Source organism: Phocoena phocoena, chromosome 10 (genome assembly GCF_963924675.1).
Source record: "Phocoena phocoena chromosome 10, mPhoPho1.1, whole genome shotgun sequence".
NCBI classification, from domain to species: Eukaryota; Metazoa; Chordata; class Mammalia; order Artiodactyla; family Phocoenidae; genus Phocoena; species Phocoena phocoena.
In genome coordinates, this window is record NC_089228.1 from 16,493,988 (window position 1) to 16,514,726 (window position 20,739).

Sequence of the window (20,739 nt, forward strand, 5' to 3'; positions counted from 1 at the left end):
AAGGTGGGTGACACACTCCACCTCCACTGGGATAGAAGCTCTTGTACTTGGAACCCTTCTGGATCTCTCCCTATCTGTCTCTTCATCTGGCTGTTTATATGTATCCTTTATGATACATAAAGTATCATAAAGTAAATAAATGTTACCCTGAGTTCTGTGAGCCATTCTAGCAAATTACTGAACCCAAGGAGAGTGCCATGGGAACTTCAGTTTATAAGTGGTTGGTCGGAAGTACAAGTGACAATCTGAGACTTGTAGTTGGTGTCTGAAGAGGGGCCAGTCTCAGGGGGCTGAGCCCTTAACTTATGGATCTGATGCTAACTCCAGGCAGATAGTGTCAGAATTGAATTGACTTTTGGGACCCCCCCACCTGGTGTTGGAGAATTGCTTGGTGTGGAAAACACACACATCTGGTGTCAGAAATGTGACGTGTTCCGAGTGTGCGTATAGTATTGACTGTAAAGGAGATAGAGAAGAGTGTCCTTTACACTAGTACCTCAGAATGTGACCTTATTTGGAAAGGGTTGTTGCAGATATATGTAGTGAAGTTATGATGATGTCATACTGGAATAGGATGGGCCCTAATCCAGTATGACTGTTGTCCTTGTAATAGGAGGGAAATTTAGGCACAGACAAACACACAGAGGGGAGAATATAGACACAAGGAAGATGGCCCTGTGAAGATGGAGGCACAAGTCACAGAATGCCTGGGGCTGCCAGAACCTAGAAGAGGCAGGGAAGAAGGGTCTTACCCTAGAAATTTGGGAGAGAGATCTCGATTTCAGATTTGTGGACTCCAGAACTCTAAGAGGATAAAGTTTTGTGGTTTGAAGCCACCCAGTTTGTGTTACTTTGTTACAGCAGCCCTAGTGACCCACTACAGCTGGTCTTTAAAAAAATAAAATTAAAATTTAAAAAGGCGATATTTAGATACCTAGCCACGATTAAGTACAATTTCAATGCTGTTTTTATGTTCTATCATCTGGCTTACTCCATTTTCGAAATTCTAGTTTTCCAAATTGTTCTGACTGATTCAAGGCTTTCAAGAACTTCACAAATTGCTGCAAACCATTGACATTTCTTTTACTATTGCTTTAAATGCTTTATTTTTTACTTTTATTTTTTATTTATTTATTTATTTTACATCTTTATTGGAGTATAATTGCTTTACAATGGTGTGTTAGTTTCTGCTTTATAACAAAGCGAATCAGTTATACATATGTTCCCATATCCCTTCCCTCTTGCGTCTCCCTCCCTCCCACCCTCCCTATCCCACCCCTCTAGGTGGTCACAAAGCACCGAGCTGATCTCCCTGTGCTATGCAGCTGCTTCCCACTAGCTATCTATTTCATGTTTGGTAGTGTATATATGTCCATGCCACTCTCTCGCTTTGTCACAGCTTACCCTTCCCCCTCCCCGTGTCCTCAAGTCCATTCTCTAAGTCTGTGTGTTTATTCCTGTCTTACCCCTAGGTTCTTCATGACATTTTTTTTTATTTCTTAAATTCCATATATATGTGTTAGCATACGGTATTTGTCTTTCTCTTTCTGACTTACTTCACTCTGTATGACAGACTCTAGGTCCATCCACCTCATTACAAATAGCTCAATTTCGTTTCTTTTTATGGCTGAGTAATATTCCATTGTATATATGTACCACATCTTCTTTATCCATTCATCCGATGACGGACACTTAGGTTGTTTCCACCTCTGGGCTATTGTAAATAGAGCTGCAATGAACATTTTGGTACATGAGTCTTTTTGCATTATGGTTTTCTCAGAGTATATGCCCAGTAGTAGAATTGCTGCTTTAAATGCTTTTTTTTTTTAAGTCACGGATTTCTTCTGTCACAACAGGAAAAGGCATATGCCAGTATCCTCAGCCAACTCTTTACTCCATACTTAGGGTTTATCATTTCCCTTTCCTTGGAGACGAGTCAAGGGAAAAAAGAAAAGGCTAGAATGTTACCTTCACTGCTGTAACCCAGCTCTTGCCCTAACTTTAATTCATAAAGAATTTGATTCGAAACATTAATTGCCTTTGCTGTATAATGTAGATAGCACCGTGATTTATCTCCTCGATTGTGAACTGTTGATAATATTGTATCCAATACAATGTCCTTCGTCTGCACTAATGCTAAAGAAATACACATTTAAAGACTAAAAACCCAAAGTACTTTGATTTGATTTTTTTTAAATTAATTTATTTATTTTTATTTATTTTGGGCTGTGTCAGGTCTTAGTTGCGGCACACAGGATCTTTCGTTGATGTGGCCGGGCTTCTCTCTAGTTGTGGCGTGCCGGTTTTCACTTCTCTAGTTGTGGCGCGTGGGTTCCAGAGCTTGTGGGCTCTGTAGTTTGCAGCACGCGGGCTCTCTAGTTGAGGCTCGCGAGCTCTGTAGTTGTGGTGCACGGGCTTAGTTGCCCCGCGGCATGTGGGATCTTAGTTTCCTGACCAGGGATGGAACCCGAGTCCCCTGCATTGTAGGATGGATTCTTTACCACTGGACCACCAGGGAAGTCCCAGCAGTTTGATTTTAATATGCATCAAACATCCTCAAACAAACATTTCACTGACACTGAGCTAGATGGCTGCTTTCTCTCAGAGGGTCTTGGAATTAAATATATTCAAGGTAATACTTTAACTTAGCTGCTCCTGTGCTACTGATAGGTTCTACGTAAGGTATTGAGTCAGTCATCTCTCTACAGGAATCAAGTATCTGAAACATGAAACTGCATGAATTAACCCTATCACTTGCCAGTTCTGGTCTTTTTCTAACATGTTTGTTCATGGCCTATGAATTTTTTTATTGACTTGTGCCATTAGTAGCTTAGTATTCTCCCATCAGTATAAAATGTAAGCCATACAAGATGACATTACCCTTAAACACAAGCAATTAAGTAAATTGCTCTCCTACTGCATGAGGAGGGAATCATACAACAGCTCTTGTCCTCTGTGTATTCATTGCAGCATTCACGTTAATACCTAGGAAGTCTGCTTGTCTTTTATCCCAGTGTGTTCATCGATATATCCCCTGTTTTCAAAAGCAGCAAAATGTGAGGGAGAGAGAAGCCGGTAACTGGGAAGGTTGCTTAGAAAGCTGGATAGTGTAGGAGCCATGTTTTAAAAAGAGGGTGGGTCGTTTAGAAAATGGAAAATCTAACTGACAGCTTTCAACTGTTTCGGCCACTTGTCATTGAGACGACTCTGGGTATTCAATATTCATTCATTCATTGTAAACAAACAAACAAAAAAACCCACACCTTTTGGGGAAAATCCAGAGGCTCCAATTTAGATCAGATCTGTTGTGTAGACTTGCGTGTCATGCCAAAGGAGTGTGATGACAGTGTTGGAGGAGAGGAGATTGTCACATCCAGGGACTCGCTCAAGTCCTTGGGACAGACCTCCAAGTGAGGGTCCTTGGCTTCAAGCAGGAAAGAATTCAAGAGTGAGTCAAAGTAAAGTGAAAGCAAATTTATTTAGAGGGACACATTCCATAGGCAGAATGCGGTCCTGCTCAGAAAGTGAGAGTGGCCCCAGGGCCTGGGGTTGGTCTTTTTTTGTGGGTTGAGTAATATCACATGCTAAAGAGTAGGAGGAATATTCTTGCTATTCCAGGAAAGGGTGAGGATCTCCAGGAATTGGGCCACTTTTAGTATTAAAATGAAGGTATAATGAGCTAAAGGTCAAGGACCAGACTGTTCTCCATGCCACCTTGGTTTCAGCCGGTTCCAGCCAGTTTTTATCACATCCTAAGGGCTGCACCCCTTCTTCATTTATCGAGTGGCTGTATCCTGTCCCTTTCCCTCCTGTCTCAACAGCAGTTATAGGTTTCTGCACTGTCAGAATGTATAGCATTCAGAAGAGCTTATTAAGCCAAGCGTCCAAAGCAAACTGACACATCACAGAGGAGAAATATGGGTCAGACACAGGCTTTGTTCCATGGGACAAATCAGCGCTGTATAAATAAGTCAGCAGTAAAAGGCATCCACTTAAGTCCATTGTTTGCCAAGCAAATCTTGGTTATAGGCAGAGTGTGGTGTAATTAGAGAAGCAGGGGATTTGGGTTCAGATACAGGTGCGGTCTAGATTCTGTTGCTTACTAGATGATGTCCTTGCATGAGTTACTTAACTTTCTGTTCCCCATTTTCTGGTTTCTTTTCACATCAGTTTTTAGTATTTGCCATGTTCCCTCCCACCACAAGATTTTGCACACACTGGTCCCTCTTCCAGGAACATTGTGCTCTCTCCTTTTGGGCTATATCTAGATATCTCCATATGTAGTTGTGCATATATAGGTAAGAATGTATGTAGTTATGTGTATATAAATTTCGTATATGCACAGTAATAGGAAGAGACACAGTCCCGACAATATGTCTACGGTAGCATTCTATCATAGCCATGTTTAACCAACAGAATTCCACTCCATGCAAAAAAAAAAAAAAAAAGAGAGAGAGAGAAAAAAGAGATTGCATCATTCACCCAGTTCCCAGTATAACATCTTCCTTTCTCAGCTTTTAAATATATCGAAGCTTCCACTGACAGGAAAAAGGAGATAATAGCCCCCAAATTCAAGAGAAATGAAAGAACATTTTTGGCTGGTACTTGAGGATTTAGGGGCCTGGAAATGTAAGTATGCTTTTAAGAGCATTCAAGAATAATTTGGCTTGCCTTGATAAGCTAACCTTTGGACTTAGACATATTACATTATGGAGACTGACTGTAGCTAGGAACTGTTGAACCTGAACACCCCAGAAGTTCCCTGTATATTGTAAGGATGTTTAAATAGCTGTGCTTTGATAAACTTGATGTGCGGCAGACACTTTAGAAATGAGGAATGTATAGAGCCAAGCTATAGAGCTTCACACATTTTATGGGATTGGATCTATGATGAATTAGAATGTGTGTGGATAAAAGTCACTGGAAGCAGTAAGAGGTTGAGCAGTGACAGCCCATCTGCGACTCACTGAACTGGCTGCTTTCGGTGTGCTTTATCTCCCACAGGCCGCAATCTCAGTCTAGTGCTTGAGAGCTTGAGACCTGATGTATTTCCCAGCTCTCAGTGGCAGAAAAGAGTATCTTTGAAAGAAATCCTTTGTGTATAGTAATACAATATGGTCACCTTGACTTGATTTATTTCATAGAATTACTTGGGTGTGAGAACTGAAAGTTTGACAATAGCAGTTATTTTACAACACAAAATTCTGTAAGAGGTGTTGTGTGCGTTGTAAATACAGAACTGAGGTAAAGCACTCATGCAAACACTACCTGTGGTGACACACTGCGTTTGTAAACATCTCCCACTTAGAGTGTCTTATAAATTTTAGATCTTGTCCAAATTCAAAATATAAACTGACTTGGAAGGATCCTTTAGAGAATACATCCAGTAATGAGTCCATAAAAGTTGGGAATTAGACCAGGGGAATTAATATTATTCATCTTGAGCATGTATCCCTGAAGCCCAGCCCCTCCCACAAAGCTATTTGGGGATGAAAAAACAAAGATTCTCCAATGCCTGTTGGAAACGGGGAAATGCACAAAAGAGTTGAAGTTGAATTTATTTCACTAACTCATTGTTTGCTCAGCCAGGCATCCTAGAGTCTCAGTTCCTACCTAGGGTATGATTAGTATCCCAGGGCTGCGTTTATTACGTACAATGTTTGTTAAGATGAATGGTCCAATCCACCCCTAGTGGAAACCCTGTAAGATTTAAATTTATAAGAAGACGAGCAGAAGTCAAACCAAGTAACATGTAACTTGAATTAAAGCCCATAAAGACAGCGGAGTTAAAACAAAAACCAAGGCTGTACACGAAAAGATGTGCAAATATTTATCAGTCAAATTCAACAAAAAGAAATACGGTAACAATTACTAATTTAAAAAATAATAAGAATTCAAGGCAAGCCTTAAGAGTAAAAATGGTAAGTTTATTTTGGAAAAAGTTTGCTCTGCCATGCAGGGGTAATAATCATAAATCATAATATTCCAGTTAATGTACCATTAAAATATATCAAGTCAAAAACAAAGAGAAAATGAGAAACTAAATTGTCATGTAGTCTGCTGAGAGCTCCTCTTTCAACCATCAACAGATCAATTTGCCAAAAATCAGAAACACAATTTAATACTATTTTGTAATGGAAGTAACAGATACACATAAAAAATTGATCCTAAAAATAGAAAATACACATTCCTTTTCATCTTTTTCACACCCTTGTAAATTTTAGGAAAGAAAGTAACAAAACAACTGTATATTAAGGAGATGGAAGAATAAATGGATGGATGGAGCAATGTCCAAAAGCAATAGATGAGCTCTGGAAAATATTAATGAAGAATAAAGGTTAAAGCAGCTAAAATTAGAAATGAGAAAGAGAATGTAATGGGTGAGAAAGAATTAAAAATAAACAGAATATTCCATGTTCAAGTCATATATATGCAAACCCAATTAAGTAGAAAATTTGGGGGAGATATAAGTGATCAAAATTAATAAGAATTTTAAAAGGTAAGTAGATTCATAATCATGAAAAAGTATAAATTAGTAACACCCCCTCCCCATTTCCCCCACAGAAAAAGATTCTAAGGCTAGAATTTTACTGGTAATTTCTTTTAAGATTTTAAGAAATAGATAAATTGTTATATAGACTATTTGACAATATAAAAAGTTTTAAATCTTTTCAATTTATTTTGTAAGGTTAGCATATTCCTGAGAACAAAACCTGGCAAGATAACAAATAATTAGTAAATATGAATCGATTTCATGAATATAGTATGAAAACCTAAATAAAATTTTAGCAAAAAACAAGTGAACATCATACTGAAAGAGTCAACTTTTGTAAGCACTAGATGATGATCTAGGAAATGTGCATGCTTCATATCAATAGATATAATAAAATAGACCACTGTATTCTCAATGGGCATTTATAAGACATTCAATAAAATTAATGACCAGTTGTAGGAACAGAAAAATACTTCTTCCACATCTCAAAAATGTCTTTAAAGGGAATATCAGGAATACTTTTATTTAAATCAACAATAAGACAGAATGCACACAGGTACCATTACTTTAAAACCATTTGGAGGTGTTTGGGCCAATTCAGTAAGGGATGAACAAGAATAAAAGGTCTAACTTTAGAAATAAGGAAACAAAATTACCATTATTTGGACAAAATGATATCAGGGCTACTCAAAACCCAATAGTATCAACTCTAAAATTTAAAAAAAATAATCAGAGTTCAGTCAACTACTGGGATACAAGATAAATTCACAAAAAGTAATAGCTTACTTATGTACCAACAGTAACCAATAAGCAGTATAACGGACAAAAGATGTATAAAATGCATGTTAATAATTTGCACAAGTACACAGGCCTAAATAAAGACAACTCCAGTTTTCTCTTAGGGTGGATGGATGGATGGTTGGATGGATTGGATGTGGAGTGAGACAGGGAAAGAATCATGAAAAAAAAAATCAGTGCTCCTAGATGAAATAAAGCAGTTATTATATTGTAAGGCTTTTCATTTGTCTTCGATTTTTTCCCATGCTTCTAAAATGACTAGCAATCAGACACCACTTTAGACAATTCTGAGAGTATTTAGGTAAAGAAAAGAATAGTTAACAGTATTTTGAAAGAAGAGTAATGACACCCTGTCAGTAATTCCCAGGAAGTTTTCTGGGGGGTATTTGTTCGGGTATGAATTGCTGGATAGGACTAGAAATTATACATATTGTTGCATCATTAAAACATCGGAACTCAAAATTCCATCTCTTGTAACCGATTTCATTCTCCTATGAACTGTTGTTAATCTGTCTTTGCCTCAGTTTCTTCATCTGTAAAACTGGCATGATAATAGTCATTTATTCTGAGGTATGTGTATAAAATACTTCAGAACAACCCATGTTAGCTGTTGCTGCGGTTGTTCTTGCTGTTACTGCTACTAGCACTGCCGGTAGGATTGCTTCTAAAGTGTTCTCTGGGAAAGCTGCGGCAATTTACATTCCCATCAGCAGAGCAGGAGGTGCCTGTTGCCCCACATTCTTTTCCACACATGATTTTTTCCCTTTATTTATTAAATAAAATTTTTCCCAAACAGATGGTTGAGAAGTGATATCTCATTATCAACAGTTTCTCATTTCTCAGATTAATAGTAAGATGGAGAATCTCTCCGTTTTGCTTATTAGTAATTTGGATACTTAAGAAAGATTCAGATTTATGACTGGCTCCTCCAAATCAAGAAAATTGGGGGCTTAATACTGACTCATGAAATGCATCGTTACTTCTGCAGAAAACAAAAAATTACCTAATTTCTAGCTAGAGAAATTCACAGTAGCCCAGCTGCCTGGGTTACTGTGTAGAAGAGTGTTCAAAAAATTATTTTAAATCTAGCAATAGAGAATGACTTCCGAAAGTTACAAAAACAAAACACACTGCTTCAAGACAACCATCAACCAGATAAGACTTATTTTATTTTTGCTAGAAACACAGTAATGATATTGACATTTGCATATAATAGATTTTCATCTCATGTATATTTTGTGTCCATTGGACAGTGTTCTCCTTAGGTCACAGCAGGAAATCCTTCACTTACACGCAAATTCACAGCGTGTACTGGCCATTTCCTGTCCCTCTTCCATACCTTGCAGATTTGTATCCTCTACTCATTTCTTCCGTTAGAAGTCAAGCCTTTTGCTTTACAGATTTATAGTAGGTCCTTATGTAGTCAAGCTATTAATTATATCTTAGTGTGATTCACTGGAAATATCTTCCTTTGGTTTGTCACTTTTATGTTAACTTTGTCTATTATTTTATCACTCATAGAGTAAAAGTTTTCATTTTCATGTAGTCAAAAAATCTGTATTCTTCTTTTCCTAATAGCTTTCATAACTTTTCTTGGGTTGAATGGGATATTCAAGCTGTAGGAATTTGAAGGGAAATATGAAGATTTTAGAACTAGTGTTCCAGGAGGGTTACATAGGAAACTTTGGGGAAGTTAGATAAGCTAGTGATACTAGGAGAGAAACTTTGGGAGAGATGCAGACGTTTAAAGAATATTTCAGGGAGATTTTGTTGTGAATTTCATATTTTTCCCTACAAACCTTCCATAAAATGACATCACTCCAATTCTTAGGAATTGACTTTTTTTCTCAGGGGTGGGGTTGTCAGTTGTTCACTGTTGAGCTTAGGACATACTGGGATTCCACCACTGGACCCACCCTACTGTTAGCCAGTTGAAAACTATAAGCTACCATCAAAGAGACAGTAATGTGTATGTTTGTGTACCTGTAAATATGTTTGTGTATATACCAGCACATGAAAATCCAAACACCATTATGTACAGATACTTTCAAAAAAAATCTCTAAAGGAAGTTCTAAGAGAGTCAGAAACAATTCATTCGATTATTATGATTACTTAAGATCCTCCAAATTGTGATTAACAGATATTTACCTGCATCTGTGATTTGCAGAGTTAAAATATCTCATCTCTGGAGGCAGAGGAGAGAACTAGCAGTTCATAATTTTGGTTTGGTTTTGTTTGGCAAAGGGGGTGGGGCTAAGGTTCATGAATACATTCTGAAAAAGAGGACTTGTCAAAAATAGGCGTAAATTGGGCTTCCCTGGTGGCGCAGTGGTTGAGAGTCCGCCTGCCGATGCAGGGGACACGGGTTCGTGCCCCGGTCCGGGAAGATCCCACATGCCGCAGAGCGGCTGGGCCCGTGAGCCATGGCTGCTGAGCCTGCGCGTCCGGAGCCTGTGCTCCGCAACGGGAGAGGCCACAGCAGTGAGAGGCCCGCGTACCGCAGGGGGAAAAAAAAAAAGGCTTAAATCTAATAAATCCAGTAAATGAACAGATCAGTGAAACTGAATGAGGAGGTAAATGGTGTCTTCTAATCATAGCATTATCTTTTATTCATGATGGCTTATTTATTTAACACCTTTATTGAGAAATAATTCATATAATTGAACTAAAGTATACAATTAAATAGCTTTTACTGTATTCAAAGAGATGTGCCTCCATCACCATCATCAATTTCAGAATATTTTAATTACTTCAGAAAGAGACCTCACACCCATTATCCATAATTCCCCCAACTCCTCCACCTTCAGACAGTCCCAGCCCCAGGCAACCGCAAAGCTACTTTCTGCTCTGGTATTTGCCTATTCTGGACATTTCATATAATGGAATCATGAAGGATGTGGTCCTTTGTGACTTGTAAATTTTTTATTTATTTTTTACTTGTTATTAATAAGTATTTTATTAACTTATGTTTATTAATAAATTTTATTTTTAGAGCAGTTTTAAGCTCACAGCAAAAGTGAACGGCAAGTACAAAGAGTTGTTCCCATACAACCCCTGTCCTCACACGTGCACAACCTCCTCCACTATCAATATCCTGCATCACAGTGGTCCATTTGTTACAATCCATGAACCTACATTGACACATCATTGTCACCCAGGGTCTGTGGTTTACATTAGCGTTCATTCTTGGTGCTGTACATTCATGAGGTTTGGACAAATGTGTAAGGACATGTATCCACCATTAGAGCATCGTGCAGAGTAGTTTCGCTGCCCTAAGATTCCTCTGTGCTCCATCTATTCATCTCTCCCTCCCCCAACCCTTGGCAACCAATAATCTTTACTATCACCATAGTTTTGCTTTTTCTAGAATGTTCTATAGTTGGAATCACGTAGTATGTAGCCTTTTCAGATTAGCTTCTTTCACTTAGTACCATAGATTTATATTTTCTCCGTATCTTTCAATGGCATAATAGCTCTTTTTTCTTTTGACTGGATTTAGTAGTTTATCCACTCACCTACTGAAGGCCACCTTGGTTACTTCCAAGTTTTTGAAGCTATGAGTAAAGCTGCTTTAAACATCTGTGTGCAGGTTTTGTGTGGACATAAGTTTTCTATTTGGGTACATATCAAGGAGTAAGATTCCTGGGTCATATGGTATGAGTATGTTTAGTTTTGCTTTCCTCCTAGCAGTGAATTATTATTTTGAAAAAACTGTTATCTATTAGATAAATTAGGAATATTTCACTTATTTATTTTCTGATGCTCTTTCCTTCTTTATGGAGGGCCGTGTTTCTGACCTATCATTTTCATTCTTTCTGGAGAGAGGCCTGTTGTTTGATTTCAGATATAAATTTGGGAAATTCTCAGTCACCACTGCTTCAAATATTACTTTCTTCCTTTTTCTCTTTCTTCTCTTTCTTATATCTCCATTACACAGTTCTTAAGTATTTTGTTCTTTATTTTCAGTTGTTGCATCTTTCATTTTAAGTTTTGGAAGATTTGATCATCATATCCTCAAGCTTAGAGATTGTCTTCTCAGCCATGTTTAGTCTACCAATGAGCTCATGAAAGCCATTATTTATTTCTTTACAGTATTTTTGATCGCTAGCATTTCTTTTTTGTTTTTTAGAATTTCCATCCCTCTGCTTACATTATCCATTTCTTTTTGCAATCTATCTATTTTTTCCATTAAATCCCTTAGCATGTTAATCATAGCTCTTTAAAATTTCTCGTCTGATACTTCATGCCATATCTAATGCCTGTTCTGATTTGTATTCAGCCTCTTAACACTGTATTTTTTGCATTTTCACATGCCCGGTAATTGTTCTGTTGAAAGGCATGCGTGATGTGTAGTAGCTGAAAGGAACTGCAGTGAGCAGGCCTTTACAAATATCGTGGTGAGTCTGTGGGGTGGTGAGAGGAAGTGTTCTCCAGTCCTGTGACTTGGTCTGCTGTTTCGGTGAGCCTGTGCCCCTGGACTGTGAACTTCCACAGTGCTTCTTCATCTCCTCCTTTCCCATCTGGTGAGACAGGATGGCTGGAGGTACTGGAGCTGTGTATTTCCCTTCCCCCGTGTGGGAAGCTAGAGGGATCAGGATTTGGGTATTTTTCTTAGGAAGAGGTATTAGGCTCTTACAAAACCCCAGCAGGTTAGGCCCTGGTAAATTAGTTTCTCCTAAAGGCAACCTTGGTTCAGAAGAACAGAGTGCTCTGGCTTATGTCACAATGGTTCATTTTCCCTTCCCCTGCCATGCCAGAAACATGAGGGGATCTTTCTTCACCATTCAGTGTGAGGACCCAGTAGAGCTCCCGGAGGTAAAACTCAGAAAAGTATGGGGAACCACCTGTGTCTGGGTTCCCTGGAGTGTTAGCTCTCAGACCTGTCCACGCTGACCCTCCAGCAATTCATCCATCCCAGTTTGGGTTTCTCTACCCCAGTCTTGGCTCCCAGGGGAATTTCTGCTGGCGGATTTCTGCTCCAGTAAGTTGTGCTTCTCTGTATTTGTCAGTCTGTCTCTCCACTTTTGAAGGCAGTGGTTTTTTCCATGGCCTCACTTCTCTGTCAGATCGAAGCGGAATTACTTCAGCTTTTACTTGTTGTTAGAACAGAGTGATGACTGCTAAACTGCTTATATGCCAACTGAAAATCAGAAGTCAGGGTGACTGGCCTGTTTTTTAATCGGGTTATTTGCCTTTTTATTATTGAGTTGTAATTGTCCATAGTGGCTTGGATTTTTATGCTCCGATTTCAGAAAGAAAAGTATTCTACTTTGCAAGACAGTATTTAATTATACCATTTAATTGATCTGGACGTGAATAAGAAAGTGAAGAATAAATGGCTCATTTGGGGCAATTTAAAATTTTAGACACAAAACCCAGGAATTTAAGCTGTTTTTTTATAACAGTAAACACTCTGATTTTGTAAACCATTTTTTAATACTGACTTTAAAATTTTAGATCATAACTGTTTACAAAAAAAAATAGTCTACTGATAGATTGGATTTGGCATCCAAGCTAGTCTTTCTTATCATCTTTTTAAATATGACTTTGAGATATATATATACATATATTTATTTATTTATTTCCAGAGTATCAGGAAGACTGTGGGAATACATTGGTCTGAAGTTGTAGTAAAGTTGGTGTGATCTCTTTGGGAGCAACTCTCCTGGGAGAGAGTGTAATTTTATTCTCTGTGACTGCGGGTATCCTTTCTCTGGCTCACACATAGGCTCCTGACATGAAAGGGCGTCTAGATCAGAGTTGGTGGGGTTGTTTTAAAGTCTGTCTTGGGTTCTTGGCACAGTCAGAGTAAAACAACTGTGCAGGGATGAACCTTGATAAACAAATACCACGAACTCACTGTTCTCCCTCCCTCAGATTTCCTGATGGGAGGAACCCAAGGAAAAGACAGAAAGTAAGGGCACCATTTTATATAGTCCGTGTAGGTCAGCTGCCTCCAAAAGAAGCAGTACGGCAGGTACAGAATGGATCTGGAGGGACGTGTCCAATGGTGTTTTCCAAAGATGACTGCAAAAGCACACTTTGTACCTCACTTGCTTGTCTTTCAGTGTGACTTTTGACAGTCTTCCCCATCAAGTGGTGAAACGTATGCCTCTTGTCTTGAACCCAGGTAGTCCTTTGTGACTGCTTTGATCAATGAAGAAAAGCAGGAGTGATGCTCTGTGATTGCTGAGGCTAGCTCATAAAAATGCATGCACTTCCACCTTGTCCCATTGGTGCAATTTCTCTTGGAATTCCTGCTTGGAAGCTCAAGCAGATGGTGGAGAGGTCTGCCTTAAGAGAATGGCTGAACTCCCAGCCAACAGCCAACACCACTCTCCAGTCACGTAAGCTGGCTTGCCTGTCCGCATCCTAGCTGCCCCAGCTGATGTTTACAACGGAGATGAGCTGTCCCCCTACTGATCTCTGCTCAGGTTATATATTGCTGAGCAGAGTAAATGATCATCAACTTTTTAAGCCACTAAATTTGGGGGGTAATTTATTACACAGCAAGAGTAATTGGAACTAGAACTGAGCACAAGACATTCGCACAACTTGGTCAAGTTTCCATGAAACAATGGCTTTTTGTGCCTTTGTATCAATGGATTTCCTTTTTCATACACTAACATTATAATTCTGCAAGGGGCCGATCTGCTCCCAGTATATTTTAAACCTCTAATATGAGGGTAAAAGCAACAAAGACAAAAAAAAGACCTGTGATCTATGAGATAAATTGTTACTCAGGGTAGGCTCTTGTGACTTGAAATACTTGCATTCTGAACTACCGTCACATCAATTCAGAGTAATCGTAGGGTGATTCACGTTGACTAACAGTAAGTTTCTATATGAATCTATAGAAATCTATCACCATGTTGAATTATTTCAATGACTACTTGTTTTTAAAATGACAACAAGTACACCAAGGCAATCTAATGTCAAGGAAATGCACCTTGTACTTGACATCTAGTACCTGTTTCACAGACACTAGTTTTCTCACCCATCTTCCAGAATGAAAATATGTACAGGTGTACTGTTCTCAGCTTATAAACCCAGCACTAAACAACCTAACTTAAGGATTATTTTATGCATTTATTAATTGCAGAGTTTTAGAGCTAGGGAAAAGAGTGCCTATCTTGAAGCTTTCATTTCCAGGAGGAGTGATGATGTGAAGAAAATAAAATCTCGGGCATTTAATGCTTTTAGATACTAACTGATCATTAGAATCAGCTAAAGGATCTCCTCTTTCTAGTCCCTTTTGATTTAACTGTTCTGGGATGTGGCCTCGGGATTTCTGGTATGGTTTTTTTGTTTGTTTGTTTTGTTTTTTTTTTTTGCGGTACGTGGGCCTCTCACCGCTGTGGCCTCTCCCGTTGCGGAACACAGGCTCCGGACGCGCAGGCTCAGCGGCCATGGCTCACGGGCTTAGCCGCTCCGCAGCATGTGGGATCTTCGCGGACTGGGGCATGAATCCGTGTCCCCTGCATCGGCAGGTAGACTCTGAACCACTGCGCCACCAGGGAAGCCCTCTGGTATGGTTTTAAAGACTCTCCAGGTGAATTTACTGTACAGCCAATGTTGAAAACAACTGGGTTAAGTGATCTGGGTAGCCCAGTGTTTTGCAAAGCACAGACTAGGTACTCAATAGGCAATATTAAATAATGCAGAATGAGATCTATTCTATTTTCAATTTCATTTCAATCATTTAGGTTAAATCAAGGAGAATAATTCAGTATGGTGTTAGGTTTGTCACGAATGATTTTCTAATTTTTGCTAATCTCCCTTTTTAATTAAAAGAGTAAAGATCCAGGTCTCAGAGACTTTGAGAGTGCCCAGCTAGTGTCCATTTACATTATTTTGCACTCACTGTTTTCATTTTATCAGTTAACTATTACTGTGATCAGCAGTTTTCCATGTTAGATAAAAGTACACATTTTCTGTATTGACTTACATATTATTTAAGAAAGTTAAACAGTTTAAGAAACAAGTAAATAGTAGAGCATTTAGTACTGGAATATGGCAAAAAAAAAAAATGGGGAGGTATAACTCTAGTGGTTGAAGTTTAGAAAACACTGAGGTACAATCACTGTGGGAATAGACACTGGATCCTGAGATCACCAACTTCCAGTAAGATACTCCATAAACACTACACTGGCCAGAAAAAAAAAAAAAAATCCCCAAGTTGTTAATGTGAACTTGATGTTGAAATAGAAAAGCTGATACCTTTAAGGTAACTTTGGCATTTGATACAGTTTAAAATATGCATGAAGGTCTTTGACCAAGTTTTTATCTTTCATGTGTTATTCTTTCAAAACACTTATGACGGGACAAGCTGGGGCTCTAAATCCTGTAATGGATCAATTATTTCAGTTTATTGGTACCAAAGAAAGTCGAAGAATTTTGATGTGAACAGATTGCATATTACCTGCACTGGATATCACCTGTTTGGACAACCAGGCATCAGACAGCTTCAGATGAAATTATTAATCCGTCAGAAAAACTAAAATGGTTTACAGTGTTAGGGCCCATTTTCATGTTTCAGTGGTTGCCAATTATTTCTGTTCCTTGGATGAGCAGTGTCCATTTGTAACAAAGGTGGCCTTGTTGCAGCCATTTGGGGTAGGGATGGGGCAAGATTTAACTTGGTTGGTCAGAAATACAGAGGTGACCCATCTGCCACCAATTCCCTTAGGGACCTTCACAGAGAAAAACACCACTCAGGTTTCAGAAGTAACCTGGAGGCTTGACTGTTCGCTAGTCACCTGTGTATGACTTACATGCAGTGTCAGGACTTGGAAGGCAACCCAGTGACGGGATAAATGATTAACATTGGAATCTATACAAAAACAGGCTGTGTAAAGTGATTTTTAAAAAGGAGGAGCTTCTATTCTACCTTGCCTTCCAAATAGTTGTCAAAATGCTTTTTTCCCCCTTAAATTGGAAAATTATGCTTCTTGGCAGTCCAGCAGCCGCATTTACATCATGAGTGCTTACTAGGAAATTAGTTTTTGCTGAAAATTTGTTTTATTCAAAGTGCATGCTACATTTGCAGGGGTCAAGAGGTTTTCCAAGTTCCAAGGTTTATTTTATACCTTGATTTGTAGCATATGGTAGATCTCACAATGTACTCTCAGCTTACGTGTAATAGTAATGAGTTGTCTGCTTTCTTACCTTCAGCTGGCGTGGGTTATCACATCATGCAGTGTTTTTCTTTCAGTGCAGAGTGGTTTTTTCAACTACATCAAAAATTCCACTAGCATCATCACCTAAGAAAATATAGGGAAAAAGTTAACAAGCTTATCTTCTTTTTCGTCTCATGCGCTCACTGGATTTTCTCTTAGCATTTATTTCAAAGGTGATTTGACTTATAAATCCATATACTGTTTATACCTGTAACATGTTCTGGAAATATGATCTTTTCTAGGGGAAACCTATATAATTAGGTGAAAAACTAATTAGATAATTAATTCTAGAAAAGCCTACAAGTTTTTTCAAATATAATAAAAAGAATTACTATCATTAAGACATGAATATGAACCTGAAATTAGCTACAGTGAAATTTTAGTTTTCTGGGGACAGAAATGGAGCTTTTGGTAGTGGGAGAGGCCTATTCCTATGGATTTGTGGATTAACTAACCCCCCTGACATTGCCTATCCCTCCCATTCCCAAAAGAGACTATGTTGTCACCTGCCTTAGTGTCTCTGCATACGTGTAAGTGCTCTAATGTAGACTACTTTTTTCTTACCCTCTTTTGCTAGATAGCTTGTATTCATATTGCAAATCTTAGCTCAACTATCAATACATTGAGACTCCAGAATCATAGATTCGTCTGTGTATTTTGAACTTGCATTACACTGTAATTTTACATTGATTTGTGGTAGTCATTTGATTAATGGCTGTCTTTCAACTGTAAGCTCCATGAACATAAGGACTGTTTTTTTCCCTCACTATTGTATCCTCAGCGACTAAAGTATAGCCATTGCTTAATGAATAGTTTTGGAATGAATGATCCTATTTAAAAAGATAGAGCTTCTGAGAAAGAGCTAAAATTCATATGACTTAGGGAAATGTCTCCCTCTTCTTAAACCCTCGTTTAAGCTGTAGGAATAGGCCTCTTGCACTGTTAAAAGCTCCATTTTCAAATAATGCTGTGACCAGCGGCATAGAAAAAGCACTTGCTTTCAGGAAAGACTGGGAATTACACTGCTGCATTTTGAGGGGGACGTTTTAAGGGCAATAGGGATAAGCGAAGTGAAGAAAATGAAGCTTTGACTCTGCTTTGTCCCAATTCTAGTCCGTTCTATTTGAGGGAAGGGGGCCAAAGGAGAGTTTAGGAAAACAATACAAAGAAAGACTAACAAACTAATTTAGCAGATAATAAAGTAGAAGCTATTTTTATTCAAAGGGTTATTAGTGTTCCTAAGAATTTATTGCAAGATTATTAATGTTTGTAAGTTGTTTTATACTTAACACTCTGAGGAATTAGAAGCATGTTTCTAAATTTATCTAAATAATGGATGCAATTTTACTGATAAATATACTGAAAAATAATCTATCAAGTGCTATTTTACCACAGTTAGACTAATGCTACTTGGATTTTTTCGGACGTTCCTCTCCTGTCCCCTTTATCTTAGTTAATCAGTAACAAACTATATTCTAACCAGTAGCAGTGAAAATTGGTGGGGACAAGAATTGGTTTGATGTAAGTGAAACTTCCCTTTGGAATTTCCTTTTCCTTTTTTATATTTTTTTAACGTCTGGGAATAATCAATTGCATTTTAATAAGAAGTTATAGAATATTCTAATTAATTGCACTTTTACTATTAAACATTAATTCTTGTGAAAGAAACTGGAGTTTAGAATAACAGCCATGTTATTTGACCTTTTCAGTGATGGTCCTATTTATAGTGGAGCGTTTAGAGCTATAGTTGTACATTATAACAACTGCATCTTGAGAGTCATTATGTTCTGCCAAAAAATATACAAATTATAAGTGTGTAGCCCAGTGAATTTTCACAAAATGAACACATTCAGGTAACCAACGATGAAATCAGGAAGCAGTATGACCCCTATTCCAGAAGTCCCTGTGATGCCTCGTTGCAGTACTAAATATCCCTCCAAAGATAGTCACAGTCTAGATTTATGATGTGATAGATTAGTGTCATTGTACTCCTTTCTACCTGATATTTTTTATGTTGAGACTTAGCTATGTCAGTCTATATAGTTATAGTTCATTGATTTTCATGGTCTAATAGTATTTCCTTAAATGAGTGTTCCACTACTTCCTAAGCTACTTTTTGTGATGGACACTAGGTGGTTTCCGTTCTTTAGCTATTATGGGTAGTACTGCCACAAACGTTCTTTTAAATGTCTTGATGAACATACACACACATGTCTGTAAAGTATGTATTACTTAGGAATGGAATTGCCAGGTTGTAGATTATGGGTATATCCTGCCTTAGTAGATATTTCTAAACAAGGTTCCAGAGTGATTGCATCAGTCTCCATTCCCATTAGCAACAGCAAGAGTACCGGTCACTCCACATCCTCGGCAGGACTGAAAAATTTCCTGCCTCCCGCGTTCTAACGTTGTGTACACATGGTATGTGCCATGTGATTTTATTTAACCTTTATTAAATAACTTCTCTAATTTTTTTTTTTTTTTTTTGCGGTACACGGGCCTCTCACTGCTGTGGCCTCTCCCGTTGCGGAGCACAGGCTCCGGACGCGCGGCCATGGCTCACGGGCCCAGCCGCTCCGCGGCATGTGGGATCTTCCCGGACCGGGGCACGAACCCGTGTCCCCTGCATCGGCAGGCGGACTCTCAACCACTGCGCCACCAGGGAAGCCCCTCTAAATTTGTAAACATAACTTGTTTCATATATATATATCCCTGACTTGGGTTTACATCCTAGAGAGCAGAGGTCATGGATAACACACTTCTCTAACCTCGAGTGAATCTAGTATGGCAAGCATTCAATGAACTTTTGTTAAGATGAATCTTGACTCTTCATATTGCTCCGTTAAAAGACAATAGATAGGGTGAGAGAGAAAAAGCAGTAGAAGAGGAACAATATAAATATAGTCTACTGAGAAAGACAAAACTTAAGTATAGGATCCTTCGTTTTTGCTATATTTTATTTTTCATTTATGTATTCATCCACTCAGTTTCATGTTGGTGCTGAAAAACAAAATCAATGGTTCCTACCGTCTACATGTTTATTGCTTCTGTTTTCACTCTACAGTGTAAAATATAATTAAAAATTATATTTCCCTACACGGTGAGCCTAACTACATTTCTTCAGGAAGATGGTTTGGTTATTACACAAGCTAGCTAAGTTATATCTCTCTTTACCCATCAATACCAAAGTGAAGAGAAATGACAAACCCAACATCAATCTCTTTTTTTACTCCTTCAAGAAAGAAAACGAGCTTATGTGCCTAAAAGCTGTATTCGTGTGTCTGAGGACCAAAAGACAGTACTAGTTCCAATTCTCTTTTTTTACCCAACTGCTTTCAAAATAAGCAAATAAACACAGGGAAGAATAACAACTTACCCCAATGCCTTGATGGAATTTAATCGTAACAGTTCTTACTTCACTGAAAATAAGAGATTCCTATAGAAATGGTAATCAACCTCCTGTGAGTATATGGAGCTCATAAAATTTAAAGAGTTTCTAAAGGTCAGCAAGCATTGAAGGCTTTGTCCTGGGGATAAATTTCTAAGTAACCCTGAGGAGAAAGAGAGAGGGAGGGAAAGGAAAAAGTTTAACTTGATGAAAGTAAAGCGTGCAAACTCAACAGTTTCTGGATTATCATTTAATTACAGCCATCAATCAGCTCACATCTGCCTTTTCCCGATACTCAAGAAATTCAGGCTAAAGCCAAACAATCCAACCAACGGAGAATACATAGCACATTAAGAATCCTAAGGATAGGAAGCGATATTTAAGAAACTACCTGATAGGAGATCTTAGGAAATTACCTAAAAGCAGGATAGTGGAATCCATCTTTCAACAAATACTGGGAAAACCCAAGAGTAAAATTATCCTTTTAATTAATAAGACAAACTACTTATTGCTTCCTCTTCCGTACCAGTTTAGAGGTTTTCCATTAAGTGATCCTTTTCAAAGGGCTTTGCTTTCCAAATCGTTTTATTTCAATCCATACTTTTACTAATGCATGAAACTGGCCTGCAGTTACTCATTTTATGAACATGATTTTACATTCTTTTAAAACGAGGACGATTTGAAGTTGAGCTTTTAGAAATACATTTGCTTCATTAATTGGCACTGGGGGATGCCAACCTGTGTCTTTATGGGTAGCTATTATTTTTTGGTTAAAAATGTTTTAATTTCTTCTTATTGAGGGGTTCATACTGACTGTCCCTAAATTCTGTAGCGAAGGAATTAAATAGCATTAGGCTTTTTAAGCTTCAAAGTGTTCAGA

The 20,739-nt window shown here is 38.2% G+C and overlaps 1 protein-coding gene across 1 annotated transcript in view; it reads left to right on the top strand.

The window, feature by feature from the left end:
* CNTN3 (contactin 3) overlaps positions 1-20,739 on the top strand; it is a 207,538-nt gene that overhangs the window by 146,616 nt on the left and 40,183 nt on the right. The gene's annotated exons all lie outside the window — the stretch shown is intronic.